Source organism: Schistocerca piceifrons, chromosome 5 (assembly GCF_021461385.2).
Source record: "Schistocerca piceifrons isolate TAMUIC-IGC-003096 chromosome 5, iqSchPice1.1, whole genome shotgun sequence".
In the NCBI taxonomy this organism is placed as follows: Eukaryota; Metazoa; Arthropoda; class Insecta; order Orthoptera; family Acrididae; genus Schistocerca; species Schistocerca piceifrons.
In genome coordinates this window covers 598,709,558-598,723,478 of record NC_060142.1, presented here as the reverse complement: position 1 = coordinate 598,723,478, position 13,921 = coordinate 598,709,558, and the positions used below count along the sequence as shown (strand labels likewise).

At 50.0% G+C, this 13,921-nt stretch overlaps 23 non-coding genes across 23 annotated transcripts; all 23 read right to left on the bottom strand.

The window, feature by feature from the left end:
- Positions 1 to 577: 577 nt before the first annotated feature.
- Positions 578 to 651, bottom strand: Trnan-guu. The gene has a single exon. It is a non-coding gene; the product is annotated as a tRNA-Asn (tRNA).
- A 333-nt stretch (positions 652 to 984) lies between these two features.
- Positions 985 to 1,056, bottom strand: Trnat-cgu. Its single transcript has one exon. It is a non-coding gene; the product is annotated as a tRNA-Thr (tRNA).
- A 668-nt stretch (positions 1,057 to 1,724) lies between these two features.
- On the bottom strand, positions 1,725 to 1,798 carry Trnan-guu. The gene has a single exon. It is a non-coding gene; the product is annotated as a tRNA-Asn (tRNA).
- Positions 1,799 to 2,131: 333 nt separating this feature from the next.
- Trnat-cgu lies at positions 2,132 to 2,203 on the bottom strand. Its single transcript has one exon. It is a non-coding gene; the product is annotated as a tRNA-Thr (tRNA).
- A 668-nt stretch (positions 2,204 to 2,871) lies between these two features.
- On the bottom strand, positions 2,872 to 2,945 carry Trnan-guu. Its single transcript has one exon. It is a non-coding gene; the product is annotated as a tRNA-Asn (tRNA).
- Positions 2,946 to 3,278: 333 nt separating this feature from the next.
- On the bottom strand, positions 3,279 to 3,350 carry Trnat-cgu. Its single transcript has one exon. It is a non-coding gene; the product is annotated as a tRNA-Thr (tRNA).
- A 668-nt stretch (positions 3,351 to 4,018) lies between these two features.
- On the bottom strand, positions 4,019 to 4,092 carry Trnan-guu. Its single transcript has one exon. It is a non-coding gene; the product is annotated as a tRNA-Asn (tRNA).
- Positions 4,093 to 4,425: 333 nt separating this feature from the next.
- Trnat-cgu lies at positions 4,426 to 4,497 on the bottom strand. The gene has a single exon. It is a non-coding gene; the product is annotated as a tRNA-Thr (tRNA).
- Positions 4,498 to 5,165: 668 nt separating this feature from the next.
- Trnan-guu lies at positions 5,166 to 5,239 on the bottom strand. Its single transcript has one exon. It is a non-coding gene; the product is annotated as a tRNA-Asn (tRNA).
- A 333-nt stretch (positions 5,240 to 5,572) lies between these two features.
- On the bottom strand, positions 5,573 to 5,644 carry Trnat-cgu. Its single transcript has one exon. It is a non-coding gene; the product is annotated as a tRNA-Thr (tRNA).
- Positions 5,645 to 6,312: 668 nt separating this feature from the next.
- On the bottom strand, positions 6,313 to 6,386 carry Trnan-guu. Its single transcript has one exon. It is a non-coding gene; the product is annotated as a tRNA-Asn (tRNA).
- Positions 6,387 to 6,719: 333 nt separating this feature from the next.
- Positions 6,720 to 6,791, bottom strand: Trnat-cgu. Its single transcript has one exon. It is a non-coding gene; the product is annotated as a tRNA-Thr (tRNA).
- Positions 6,792 to 7,480: 689 nt separating this feature from the next.
- Trnan-auu lies at positions 7,481 to 7,554 on the bottom strand. The gene has a single exon. It is a non-coding gene; the product is annotated as a tRNA-Asn (tRNA).
- A 333-nt stretch (positions 7,555 to 7,887) lies between these two features.
- Trnat-cgu lies at positions 7,888 to 7,959 on the bottom strand. The gene has a single exon. It is a non-coding gene; the product is annotated as a tRNA-Thr (tRNA).
- Positions 7,960 to 8,842: 883 nt separating this feature from the next.
- Trnan-guu lies at positions 8,843 to 8,916 on the bottom strand. Its single transcript has one exon. It is a non-coding gene; the product is annotated as a tRNA-Asn (tRNA).
- A 333-nt stretch (positions 8,917 to 9,249) lies between these two features.
- On the bottom strand, positions 9,250 to 9,321 carry Trnat-cgu. The gene has a single exon. It is a non-coding gene; the product is annotated as a tRNA-Thr (tRNA).
- A 668-nt stretch (positions 9,322 to 9,989) lies between these two features.
- On the bottom strand, positions 9,990 to 10,063 carry Trnan-guu. The gene has a single exon. It is a non-coding gene; the product is annotated as a tRNA-Asn (tRNA).
- A 333-nt stretch (positions 10,064 to 10,396) lies between these two features.
- Trnat-cgu lies at positions 10,397 to 10,468 on the bottom strand. Its single transcript has one exon. It is a non-coding gene; the product is annotated as a tRNA-Thr (tRNA).
- A 668-nt stretch (positions 10,469 to 11,136) lies between these two features.
- Positions 11,137 to 11,210, bottom strand: Trnan-guu. Its single transcript has one exon. It is a non-coding gene; the product is annotated as a tRNA-Asn (tRNA).
- Positions 11,211 to 11,543: 333 nt separating this feature from the next.
- On the bottom strand, positions 11,544 to 11,615 carry Trnat-cgu. The gene has a single exon. It is a non-coding gene; the product is annotated as a tRNA-Thr (tRNA).
- Positions 11,616 to 12,304: 689 nt separating this feature from the next.
- Positions 12,305 to 12,378, bottom strand: Trnan-auu. The gene has a single exon. It is a non-coding gene; the product is annotated as a tRNA-Asn (tRNA).
- Positions 12,379 to 12,711: 333 nt separating this feature from the next.
- Trnat-cgu lies at positions 12,712 to 12,783 on the bottom strand. Its single transcript has one exon. It is a non-coding gene; the product is annotated as a tRNA-Thr (tRNA).
- Positions 12,784 to 13,666: 883 nt separating this feature from the next.
- On the bottom strand, positions 13,667 to 13,740 carry Trnan-guu. The gene has a single exon. It is a non-coding gene; the product is annotated as a tRNA-Asn (tRNA).
- Positions 13,741 to 13,921: the final 181 nt, after the last annotated feature.

The following is a 13,921-nucleotide window of genomic DNA, read 5'->3' as shown; positions in this document are numbered from 1 at the left end:
CTGCTGCTGGGGGTGTCCACATTGCCGTTTTCCAAATCTCTTGAATGTTTCGCCCTTACGATCGACGACGAGCGTCGGCCCACCAAAAGTTAGCGGTCTGCACAATCCTGACCTAGTGCACAGCTTGTGGGATAGCGTGGCTCGACTGCGAAATGCGCCTTTCGGCTCCTCTCTCTGGCTACAGTGCGCTGTTGTCCACAGTGGCACTGGCGTTGCCCATGGGGCTTCATGTAAGGCGACTGCACGTCGCTCGGCCAACAGCGGCCTACTGCAGACCGACACTTAAGACACACCAAATACAAATCGACATCGAGAGACAGGCCATGTCATGTGGCACTCGCGACGTATATGCTGAAATTGAATGTAAAGAATACGTCTTTTGTAGCGGGCGTCCCTCTACTGCAGTGTCACACATGACGAATAAAAAGGAAAACAGCAGAACGTCTGTGTAGGGCCATGTTTTTACCTACAGTGTCACTTGGCTGAATGTGTATAAGGCAGCCAAATTGTCACACTAGCTGTGTATCTCTAACAAAGTTGACGTATGTCCTCACCTCGGTGCCGGTTAAAACGATTTCGCCCCCGGGTGGGCTCGAACCACCAACCTTTCGGTTAACAGCCGAACGCGCTAGCCGATTGCGCCACGGAGGCCTTGACTTTGGCTCCCTTGTGCTCTGTATATCAACGCAATTCGTATACCTTCTGCAGGAATCTCGCAGAATGGTAGCATTTGCTTACGCCTCTTCACATGGATAACGTGCATGCACACTGTAGCGAGGCTCGTAAACGAATGACATCGCCAAGCATGACATTATACTACAAAATGCATACAAACCAATGTTCTGCCTATGCATTCAGAAAACCTCTGAGGCCAGTAGAATACTTGTCATAGGTTGTAGAACATCCCTTTCATTCAGTGTACTGCCATGTGTTAGATGCTGCTCGAGATAGCTCCGCTCCTTGCAGGAAGGTTTAAAAAATGAATGCCTTCTGTGAGGTTCGAACTCACGACCCCTGGTTTACGAGACCAGTGCTCTACCACTGAGCTAAGAAGGCGGCAGCTTAGCGTTTGTGAGCTATCCCCAAATTGTTACTTCATCATACTGAATCTTGCAGCCCTCGACCAGATATCGGATTTGGCACACAGCTGCTGCTGGGGGTGTCCACATTGCCGTTTTCCAAATCTCTTGAATGTTTCGCCCTTACGATCGACGACGAGCGTCGGCCCACCAAAAGTTAGCGGTCTGCACAATCCTGACCTAGTGCACAGCTTGTGGGATAGCGTGGCTCGACTGCGAAATGCGCCTTTCGGCTCCTCTCTCTGGCTACAGTGCGCTGTTGTCCACAGTGGCACTGGCGTTGCCCATGGGGCTTCATGTAAGGCGACTGCACGTCGCTCGGCCAACAGCGGCCTACTGCAGACCGACACTTAAGACACACCAAATACAAATCGACATCGAGAGACAGGCCATGTCATGTGGCACTCGCGACGTATATGCTGAAATTGAATGTAAAGAATACGTCTTTTGTAGCGGGCGTCCCTCTACTGCAGTGTCACACATGACGAATAAAAAGGAAAACAGCAGAACGTCTGTGTAGGGCCATGTTTTTACCTACAGTGTCACTTGGCTGAATGTGTATAAGGCAGCCAAATTGTCACACTAGCTGTGTATCTCTAACAAAGGTGACGTATGTCCTCACCTCGGTGCCGGTTAAAACGATTTCGCCCCCGGGTGGGCTCGAACCACCAACCTTTCGGTTAACAGCCGAACGCGCTAGCCGATTGCGCCACGGAGGCCTTGACTTTGGCTCCCTTGTGCTCTGTATATCAACGCAATTCGTATACCTTCTGCAGGAATCTCGCAGAATGGTAGCATTTGCTTACGCCTCTTCACATGGATAACGTGCATGCACACTGTAGCGAGGCTCGTAAACGAATGACATCGCCAAGCATGACATTATACTACAAAATGCATACAAACCAATGTTCTGCCTATGCATTCAGAAAACCTCTGAGGCCAGTAGAATACTTGTCATAGGTTGTAGAACATCCCTTTCATTCAGTGTACTGCCATGTGTTAGATGCTGCTCGAGATAGCTCCGCTCCTTGCAGGAAGGTTTAAAAAATGAATGCCTTCTGTGAGGTTCGAACTCACGACCCCTGGTTTACGAGACCAGTGCTCTACCACTGAGCTAAGAAGGCGGCAGGTTAGCGTTTGTGAGCTATCCCCAAATTGTTACTTCATCATACTGAATCTTGCAGCCCTCGACCAGATATCGGATTTGGCACACAGCTGCTGCTGGGGGTGTCCACATTGCCGTTTTCCAAATCTCTTGAATGTTTCGCCCTTACGATCGACGACGAGCGTCGGCCCACCAAAAGTTAGCGGTCTGCACAATCCTGACCTAGTGCACAGCTTGTGGGATAGCGTGGCTCGACTGCGAAATGCGCCTTTCGGCTCCTCTCTCTGGCTACAGTGCGCTGTTGTCCACAGTGGCACTGGCGTTGCCCATGGGGCTTCATGTAAGGCGACTGCACGTCGCTCGGCCAACAGCGGCCTACTGCAGACCGACACTTAAGACACACCAAATACAAATCGACATCGAGAGACAGGCCATGTCATGTGGCACTCGCGACGTATATGCTGAAATTGAATGTAAAGAATACGTCTTTTGTAGCGGGCGTCCCTCTACTGCAGTGTCACACATGACGAATAAAAAGGAAAACAGCAGAACGTCTGTGTAGGGCCATGTTTTTACCTACAGTGTCACTTGGCTGAATGTGTATAAGGCAGCCAAATTGTCACACTAGCTGTGTATCTCTAACAAAGGTGACGTATGTCCTCACCTCGGTGCCGGTTAAAACGATTTCGCCCCCGGGTGGGCTCGAACCACCAACCTTTCGGTTAACAGCCGAACGCGCTAGCCGATTGCGCCACGGAGGCCTTGACTTTGGCTCCCTTGTGCTCTGTATATCAACGCAATTCGTATACCTTCTGCAGGAATCTCGCAGAATGGTAGCATTTGCTTACGCCTCTTCACATGGATAACGTGCATGCACACTGTAGCGAGGCTCGTAAACGAATGACATCGCCAAGCATGACATTATACTACAAAATGCATACAAACCAATGTTCTGCCTATGCATTCAGAAAACCTCTGAGGCCAGTAGAATACTTGTCATAGGTTGTAGAACATCCCTTTCATTCAGTGTACTGCCATGTGTTAGATGCTGCTCGAGATAGCTCCGCTCCTTGCAGGAAGGTTTAAAAAATGAATGCCTTCTGTGAGGTTCGAACTCACGACCCCTGGTTTACGAGACCAGTGCTCTACCACTGAGCTAAGAAGGCGGCAGGTTAGCGTTTGTGAGCTATCCCCAAATTGTTACTTCATCATACTGAATCTTGCAGCCCTCGACCAGATATCGGATTTGGCACACAGCTGCTGCTGGGGGTGTCCACATTGCCGTTTTCCAAATCTCTTGAATGTTTCGCCCTTACGATCGACGACGAGCGTCGGCCCACCAAAAGTTAGCGGTCTGCACAATCCTGACCTAGTGCACAGCTTGTGGGATAGCGTGGCTCGACTGCGAAATGCGCCTTTCGGCTCCTCTCTCTGGCTACAGTGCGCTGTTGTCCACAGTGGCACTGGCGTTGCCCATGGGGCTTCATGTAAGGCGACTGCACGTCGCTCGGCCAACAGCGGCCTACTGCAGACCGACACTTAAGACACACCAAATACAAATCGACATCGAGAGACAGGCCATGTCATGTGGCACTCGCGACGTATATGCTGAAATTGAATGTAAAGAATACGTCTTTTGTAGCGGGCGTCCCTCTACTGCAGTGTCACACATGACGAATAAAAAGGAAAACAGCAGAACGTCTGTGTAGGGCCATGTTTTTACCTACAGTGTCACTTGGCTGAATGTGTATAAGGCAGCCAAATTGTCACACTAGCTGTGTATCTCTAACAAAGTTGACGTATGTCCTCACCTCGGTGCCGGTTAAAACGATTTCGCCCCCGGGTGGGCTCGAACCACCAACCTTTCGGTTAACAGCCGAACGCGCTAGCCGATTGCGCCACGGAGGCCTTGACTTTGGCTCCCTTGTGCTCTGTATATCAACGCAATTCGTATACCTTCTGCAGGAATCTCGCAGAATGGTAGCATTTGCTTACGCCTCTTCACATGGATAACGTGCATGCACACTGTAGCGAGGCTCGTAAACGAATGACATCGCCAAGCATGACATTATACTACAAAATGCATACAAACCAATGTTCTGCCTATGCATTCAGAAAACCTCTGAGGCCAGTAGAATACTTGTCATAGGTTGTAGAACATCCCTTTCATTCAGTGTACTGCCATGTGTTAGATGCTGCTCGAGATAGCTCCGCTCCTTGCAGGAAGGTTTAAAAAATGAATGCCTTCTGTGAGGTTCGAACTCACGACCCCTGGTTTACGAGACCAGTGCTCTACCACTGAGCTAAGAAGGCGGCAGCTTAGCGTTTGTGAGCTATCCCCAAATTGTTACTTCATCATACTGAATCTTGCAGCCCTCGACCAGATATCGGATTTGGCACACAGCTGCTGCTGGGGGTGTCCACATTGCCGTTTTCCAAATCTCTTGAATGTTTCGCCCTTACGATCGAGGACGAGCGTCGGCCCACCAAAAGTTAGCGGTCTGCACAATCCTGACCTAGTGCACAGCTTGTGGGATAGCGTGGCTCGACTGCGAAATGCGCCTTTCGGCTCCTCTCTCTGGCTACAGTGCGCTGTTGTCCACAGTGGCACTGGCGTTGCCCATGGGGCTTCATGTAAGGCGACTGCACGTCGCTCGGCCAACAGCGGCCTACTGCAGACCGACACTTAAGACACACCAAATACAAATCGACATCGAGAGACAGGCCATGTCATGTGGCACTCGCGACGTATATGCTGAAATTGAATGTAAAGAATACGTCTTTTGTAGCGGGCGTCCCTCTACTGCAGTGTCACACATGACGAATAAAAAGGAAAACAGCAGAACGTCTGTGTAGGGCCATGTTTTTACCTACAGTGTCACTTGGCTGAATGTGTATAAGGCAGCCAAATTGTCACACTAGCTGTGTATCTCTAACAAAGTTGACGTATGTCCTCACCTCGGTGCCGGTTAAAACGATTTCGCCCCCGGGTGGGCTCGAACCACCAACCTTTCGGTTAACAGCCGAACGCGCTAGCCGATTGCGCCACGGAGGCCTTGACTTTGGCTCCCTTGTGCTCTGTATATCAACGCAATTCGTATACCTTCTGCAGGAATCTCGCAGAATGGTAGCATTTGCTTACGCCTCTTCACATGGATAACGTGCATGCACACTGTAGCGAGGCTCGTAAACGAATGACATCGCCAAGCATGACATTATACTACAAAATGCATACAAACCAATGTTCTGCCTATGCATTCAGAAAACCTCTGAGGCCAGTAGAATACTTGTCATAGGTTGTAGAACATCCCTTTCATTCAGTGTACTGCCATGTGTTAGATGCTGCTCGAGATAGCTCCGCTCCTTGCAGGAAGGTTTAAAAAATGAATGCTTTCTGTGAGGTTCGAACTCACGACCCCTGGTTTACGAGACCAGTGCTCTACCACTGAGCTAAGAAGGCGGCAGGTTAGCGTTTGTGAGCTATCCCCAAATTGTTACTTCATCATACTGAATCTTGCAGCCCTCGACCAGATATCGGATTTGGCACACAGCTGCTGCTGGGGGTGTCCACATTGCCGTTTTCCAAATCTCTTGAATGTTTCGCCCTTACGATCGACGACGAGCGTCGGCCCACCAAAAGTTAGCGGTCTGCACAATCCTGACCTAGTGCACAGCTTGTGGGATAGCGTGGCTCGACTGCGAAATGCGCCTTTCGGCTCCTCTCTCTGGCTACAGTGCGCTGTTGTCCACAGTGGCACTGGCGTTGCCCATGGGGCTTCATGTAAGGCGACTGCACGTCGCTCGGCCAACAGCGGCCTACTGCAGACCGACACTTAAGACACACCAAATACAAATCGACATCGAGAGACAGGCCATGTCATGTGGCACTCGCGACGTATATGCTGAAATTGAATGTAAAGAATACGTCTTTTGTAGCGGGCGTCCCTCTACTGCAGTGTCACACATGACGAATAAAAAGGAAAACAGCAGAACGTCTGTGTAGGGCCATGTTTTTACCTACAGTGTCACTTGGCTGAATGTGTATAAGGCAGCCAAATTGTCACACTAGCTGTGTATCTCTAACAAAGTTGACGTATGTCCTCACCTCGGTGCCGGTTAAAACGATTTCGCCCCCGGGTGGGCTCGAACCACCAACCTTTCGGTTAACAGCCGAACGCGCTAGCCGATTGCGCCACGGAGGCCTTGACTTTGGCTCCCTTGTGCTCTGTATATCAACGCAATTCGTATACCTTCTGCAGGAATCTCGCAGAATGGTAGCATTTGCTTACGCCTCTTCACATGGATAACGTGCATGCACACTGTAGCGAGGCTCGTAAACGAATGACATCGCCAAGCATGACATTATACTACAAAATGCATACAAACCAATGTTCTGCCTATGCATTCAGAAAACCTCTGAGGCCAGTAGAATACTTGTCATAGGTTGTAGAACATCCCTTTCATTCAGTGTACTGCCATGTGTTAGATGCTGCTCGAGATAGCTCCGCTCCTTGCAGGAAGGTTTAAAAAATGAATGCCTTCTGTGAGGTTCGAACTCACGACCCCTGGTTTACGAGACCAGTGCTCTACCACTGAGCTAAGAAGGCGGCAGCTTAGCGTTTGTGAGCTATCCCCAAATTGTTACTTCATCATACTGAATCTTGCAGCCCTCGACCAGATATCGGATTTGGCACACAGCTGCTGCTGGGGGTGTCCACATTGCCGTTTTCCAAATCTCTTGAATGTTTCGCCCTTACGATCGACGACGAGCGTCGGCCCACCAAAAGTTAGCGGTCTGCACAATCCTGACCTAGTGCACAGCTTGTGGGATAGCGTGGCTCGACTGCGAAATGCGCCTTTCGGCTCCTCTCTCTGGCTACAGTGCGCTGTTGTCCACAGTGGCACTGGCGTTGCCCATGGGGCTTCATGTAAGGCGACTGCACGTCGCTCGGCCAACAGCGGCCTACTGCAGACCGACACTTAAGACACACCAAATACAAATCGACATCGAGAGACAGGCCATGTCATGTGGCACTCGCGACGTATATGCTGAAATTGAATGTAAAGAATACGTCTTTTGTAGCGGGCGTCCCTCTACTGCAGTGTCACACATGACGAATAAAAAGGAAAACAGCAGAACGTCTGTGTAGGGCCATGTTTTTACCTACAGTGTCACTTGGCTGAATGTGTATAAGGCTCTGTGGCATCACTCAAACGCAGCCAAATTGTCACACTAGCTGTGTATCTCTAACAAAGTTGACGTATGTCCTCACCTCGGTGCCGGTTAAAACGATTTCGCCCCCGGGAGGGCTCGAGCCACCAACCTTTCGGTTAATAGCCGAACGCGCTAGCCGATTGCGCCACGGAGGCCTTGACTTTGGCTCCCTTGTGCTCTGTATATCAACGCAATTCGTATACCTTCTGCAGGAATCTCGCAGAATGGTAGCATTTGCTTACGCCTCTTCACATGGATAACGTGCATGCACACTGTAGCGAGGCTCGTAAACGAATGACATCGCCAAGCATGACATTATACTACAAAATGCATACAAACCAATGTTCTGCCTATGCATTCAGAAAACCTCTGAGGCCAGTAGAATACTTGTCATAGGTTGTAGAACATCCCTTTCATTCAGTGTACTGCCATGTGTTAGATGCTGCTCGAGATAGCTCCGCTCCTTGCAGGAAGGTTTAAAAAATGAATGCCTTCTGTGAGGTTCGAACTCACGACCCCTGGTTTACGAGACCAGTGCTCTACCACTGAGCTAAGAAGGCGGCAGCTTAGCGTTTGTGAGCTATCCCCAAATTGTTACTTCATCATACTGAATCTTGCAGCCCTCGACCAGATATCGGATTTGGCACACAGCTGCTGCTGGGGGTGTCCACATTGCCGTTTTCCAAATCTCTTGAATGTTTCGCCCTTACGATCGACGACGAGCGTCGGCCCACCAAAAGTTAGCGGTCTGCACAATCCTGACCTAGTGCACAGCTTGTGGGATAGCGTGGCTCGACTGCGAAATGCGCCTTTCGGCTCCTCTCTCTGGCTACAGTGCGCTGTTGTCCACAGTGGCACTGGCGTTGCCCATGGGGCTTCATGTAAGGCGACTGCACGTCGCTCGGCCAACAGCGGCCTACTGCAGACCGACACTTAAGACACACCAAATACAAATCGACATCGAGAGACAGGCCATGTCATGTGGCACTCGCGACGTATATGCTGAAATTGAATGTAAAGAATACGTCTTTTGTAGCGGGCGTCCCTCTACTGCAGTGTCACACATGACGAATAAAAAGGAAAACAGCACGTCGCTCGGCCAACAGCGGCCTACTGCAGACCGACACTTAAGACACACCAAATACAAATCGACATCGAGAGACAGGCCATGTCATGTGGCACTCGCGACGTATATGCTGAAATTGAATGTAAAGAATACGTCTTTTGTAGCGGGCGTCCCTCTACTGCAGTGTCACACATGACGAATAAAAAGGAAAACAGCAGAACGTCTGTGTAGGGCCATGTTTTTACCTACAGTGTCACTTGGCTGAATGTGTATAAGGCTCTGTGGCATCACTCAAACGCAGCCAAATTGTCACACTAGCTGTGTATCTCTAACAAAGTTGACGTATGTCCTCACCTCGGTGCCGGTTAAAACGATTTCGCCCCCGGGTGGGCTCGAACCACCAACCTTTCGGTTAACAGCCGAACGCGCTAGCCGATTGCGCCACGGAGGCCTTGACTTTGGCTCCCTTGTGCTCTGTATATCAACGCAATTCGTATACCTTCTGCAGGAATCTCGCAGAATGGTAGCATTTGCTTACGCCTCTTCACATGGATAACGTGCATGCACACTGTAGCGAGGCTCGTAAACGAATGACATCGCCAAGCATGACATTATACTACAAAATGCATACAAACCAATGTTCTGCCTATGCATTCAGAAAACCTCTGAGGCCAGTAGAATACTTGTCATAGGTTGTAGAACATCCCTTTCATTCAGTGTACTGCCATGTGTTAGATGCTGCTCGAGATAGCTCCGCTCCTTGCAGGAAGGTTTAAAAAATGAATGCCTTCTGTGAGGTTCGAACTCACGACCCCTGGTTTACGAGACCAGTGCTCTACCACTGAGCTAAGAAGGCGGCAGCTTAGCGTTTGTGAGCTATCCCCAAATTGTTACTTCATCATACTGAATCTTGCAGCCCTCGACCAGATATCGGATTTGGCACACAGCTGCTGCTGGGGGTGTCCACATTGCCGTTTTCCAAATCTCTTGAATGTTTCGCCCTTACGATCGAGGACGAGCGTCGGCCCACCAAAAGTTAGCGGTCTGCACAATCCTGACCTAGTGCACAGCTTGTGGGATAGCGTGGCTCGACTGCGAAATGCGCCTTTCGGCTCCTCTCTCTGGCTACAGTGCGCTGTTGTCCACAGTGGCACTGGCGTTGCCCATGGGGCTTCATGTAAGGCGACTGCACGTCGCTCGGCCAACAGCGGCCTACTGCAGACCGACACTTAAGACACACCAAATACAAATCGACATCGAGAGACAGGCCATGTCATGTGGCACTCGCGACGTATATGCTGAAATTGAATGTAAAGAATACGTCTTTTGTAGCGGGCGTCCCTCTACTGCAGTGTCACACATGACGAATAAAAAGGAAAACAGCAGAACGTCTGTGTAGGGCCATGTTTTTACCTACAGTGTCACTTGGCTGAATGTGTATAAGGCAGCCAAATTGTCACACTAGCTGTGTATCTCTAACAAAGTTGACGTATGTCCTCACCTCGGTGCCGGTTAAAACGATTTCGCCCCCGGGTGGGCTCGAACCACCAACCTTTCGGTTAACAGCCGAACGCGCTAGCCGATTGCGCCACGGAGGCCTTGACTTTGGCTCCCTTGTGCTCTGTATATCAACGCAATTCGTATACCTTCTGCAGGAATCTCGCAGAATGGTAGCATTTGCTTACGCCTCTTCACATGGATAACGTGCATGCACACTGTAGCGAGGCTCGTAAACGAATGACATCGCCAAGCATGACATTATACTACAAAATGCATACAAACCAATGTTCTGCCTATGCATTCAGAAAACCTCTGAGGCCAGTAGAATACTTGTCATAGGTTGTAGAACATCCCTTTCATTCAGTGTACTGCCATGTGTTAGATGCTGCTCGAGATAGCTCCGCTCCTTGCAGGAAGGTTTAAAAAATGAATGCTTTCTGTGAGGTTCGAACTCACGACCCCTGGTTTACGAGACCAGTGCTCTACCACTGAGCTAAGAAGGCGGCAGGTTAGCGTTTGTGAGCTATCCCCAAATTGTTACTTCATCATACTGAATCTTGCAGCCCTCGACCAGATATCGGATTTGGCACACAGCTGCTGCTGGGGGTGTCCACATTGCCGTTTTCCAAATCTCTTGAATGTTTCGCCCTTACGATCGACGACGAGCGTCGGCCCACCAAAAGTTAGCGGTCTGCACAATCCTGACCTAGTGCACAGCTTGTGGGATAGCGTGGCTCGACTGCGAAATGCGCCTTTCGGCTCCTCTCTCTGGCTACAGTGCGCTGTTGTCCACAGTGGCACTGGCGTTGCCCATGGGGCTTCATGTAAGGCGACTGCACGTCGCTCGGCCAACAGCGGCCTACTGCAGACCGACACTTAAGACACACCAAATACAAATCGACATCGAGAGACAGGCCATGTCATGTGGCACTCGCGACGTATATGCTGAAATTGAATGTAAAGAATACGTCTTTTGTAGCGGGCGTCCCTCTACTGCAGTGTCACACATGACGAATAAAAAGGAAAACAGCAGAACGTCTGTGTAGGGCCATGTTTTTACCTACAGTGTCACTTGGCTGAATGTGTATAAGGCAGCCAAATTGTCACACTAGCTGTGTATCTCTAACAAAGTTGACGTATGTCCTCACCTCGGTGCCGGTTAAAACGATTTCGCCCCCGGGTGGGCTCGAACCACCAACCTTTCGGTTAACAGCCGAACGCGCTAGCCGATTGCGCCACGGAGGCCTTGACTTTGGCTCCCTTGTGCTCTGTATATCAACGCAATTCGTATACCTTCTGCAGGAATCTCGCAGAATGGTAGCATTTGCTTACGCCTCTTCACATGGATAACGTGCATGCACACTGTAGCGAGGCTCGTAAACGAATGACATCGCCAAGCATGACATTATACTACAAAATGCATACAAACCAATGTTCTGCCTATGCATTCAGAAAACCTCTGAGGCCAGTAGAATACTTGTCATAGGTTGTAGAACATCCCTTTCATTCAGTGTACTGCCATGTGTTAGATGCTGCTCGAGATAGCTCCGCTCCTTGCAGGAAGGTTTAAAAAATGAATGCCTTCTGTGAGGTTCGAACTCACGACCCCTGGTTTACGAGACCAGTGCTCTACCACTGAGCTAAGAAGGCGGCAGCTTAGCGTTTGTGAGCTATCCCCAAATTGTTACTTCATCATACTGAATCTTGCAGCCCTCGACCAGATATCGGATTTGGCACACAGCTGCTGCTGGGGGTGTCCACATTGCCGTTTTCCAAATCTCTTGAATGTTTCGCCCTTACGATCGACGACGAGCGTCGGCCCACCAAAAGTTAGCGGTCTGCACAATCCTGACCTAGTGCACAGCTTGTGGGATAGCGTGGCTCGACTGCGAAATGCGCCTTTCGGCTCCTCTCTCTGGCTACAGTGCGCTGTTGTCCACAGTGGCACTGGCGTTGCCCATGGGGCTTCATGTAAGGCGACTGCACGTCGCTCGGCCAACAGCGGCCTACTGCAGACCGACACTTAAGACACACCAAATACAAATCGACATCGAGAGACAGGCCATGTCATGTGGCACTCGCGACGTATATGCTGAAATTGAATGTAAAGAATACGTCTTTTGTAGCGGGCGTCCCTCTACTGCAGTGTCACACATGACGAATAAAAAGGAAAACAGCAGAACGTCTGTGTAGGGCCATGTTTTTACCTACAGTGTCACTTGGCTGAATGTGTATAAGGCTCTGTGGCATCACTCAAACGCAGCCAAATTGTCACACTAGCTGTGTATCTCTAACAAAGTTGACGTATGTCCTCACCTCGGTGCCGGTTAAAACGATTTCGCCCCCGGGAGGGCTCGAGCCACCAACCTTTCGGTTAATAGCCGAACGCGCTAGCCGATTGCGCCACGGAGGCCTTGACTTTGGCTCCCTTGTGCTCTGTATATCAACGCAATTCGTATACCTTCTGCAGGAATCTCGCAGAATGGTAGCATTTGCTTACGCCTCTTCACATGGATAACGTGCATGCACACTGTAGCGAGGCTCGTAAACGAATGACATCGCCAAGCATGACATTATACTACAAAATGCATACAAACCAATGTTCTGCCTATGCATTCAGAAAACCTCTGAGGCCAGTAGAATACTTGTCATAGGTTGTAGAACATCCCTTTCATTCAGTGTACTGCCATGTGTTAGATGCTGCTCGAGATAGCTCCGCTCCTTGCAGGAAGGTTTAAAAAATGAATGCCTTCTGTGAGGTTCGAACTCACGACCCCTGGTTTACGAGACCAGTGCTCTACCACTGAGCTAAGAAGGCGGCAGCTTAGCGTTTGTGAGCTATCCCCAAATTGTTACTTCATCATACTGAATCTTGCAGCCCTCGACCAGATATCGGATTTGGCACACAGCTGCTGCTGGGGGTGTCCACATTGCCGTTTTCCAAATCTCTTGAATGTTTCGCCCTTACGATCGACGACGAGCGTCGGCCCACCAAAAGTTAGCGGTCTGCACAATCCTGACCTAGTGCACAGCTTGTGGGATAGCGTGGCTCGACTGCGAAATGCGCCTTTCGGCTCCTCTCTCTGGCTACAGTGCGCTGTTGTCCACAGTGGCACTGGCGTTGCCCATGGGGCTTCATGTAAGGCGACTGCACGTCGCTCGGCCAACAGCGGCCTACTGCAGACCGACACTTAAGACACACCAAATACAAATCGACATCGAGAGACAGGCCATGTCATGTGGCACTCGCGACGTATATGCTGAAATTGAATGTAAAGAATACGTCTTTTGTAGCGGGCGTCCCTCTACTGCAGTGTCACACATGACGAATAAAAAGGAAAACAGCACGTCGCTCGGCCAACAGCGGCCTACTGCAGACCGACACTTAAGACACACCAAATACAAATCGACATCGAGAGACAGGCCATGTCATGTGGCACTCGCGACGTATATGCTGAAATTGAATGTAAAGAATACGTCTTTTGTAGCGGGCGTCCCTCTACTGCAGTGTCACACATGACGAATAAAAAGGAAAACAGCAGAACGTCTGTGTAGGGCCATGTTTTTACCTACAGTGTCACTTGGCTGAATGTGTATAAGGCTCTGTGGCATCACTCAAACGCAGCCAAATTGTCACACTAGCTGTGTATCTCTAACAAAGTTGACGTATGTCCTCACCTCGGTGCCGGTTAAAACGATTTCGCCCCCGGGTGGGCTCGAACCACCAACCTTTCGGTTAACAGCCGAACGCGCTAGCCGATTGCGCCACGGAGGCCTTGACTTTGGCTCCCTTGTGCTCTGTATATCAACGCAATTCGTATACCTTCTGCAGGAATCTCGCAGAATGGTAGCATTTGCTTACGCCTCTTCACATGGATAACGTGCATGCACACTGTAGCGAGGCTCGTAAACGAATGACATCGCCAAGCATGACATTATACTACAAAATGCATACA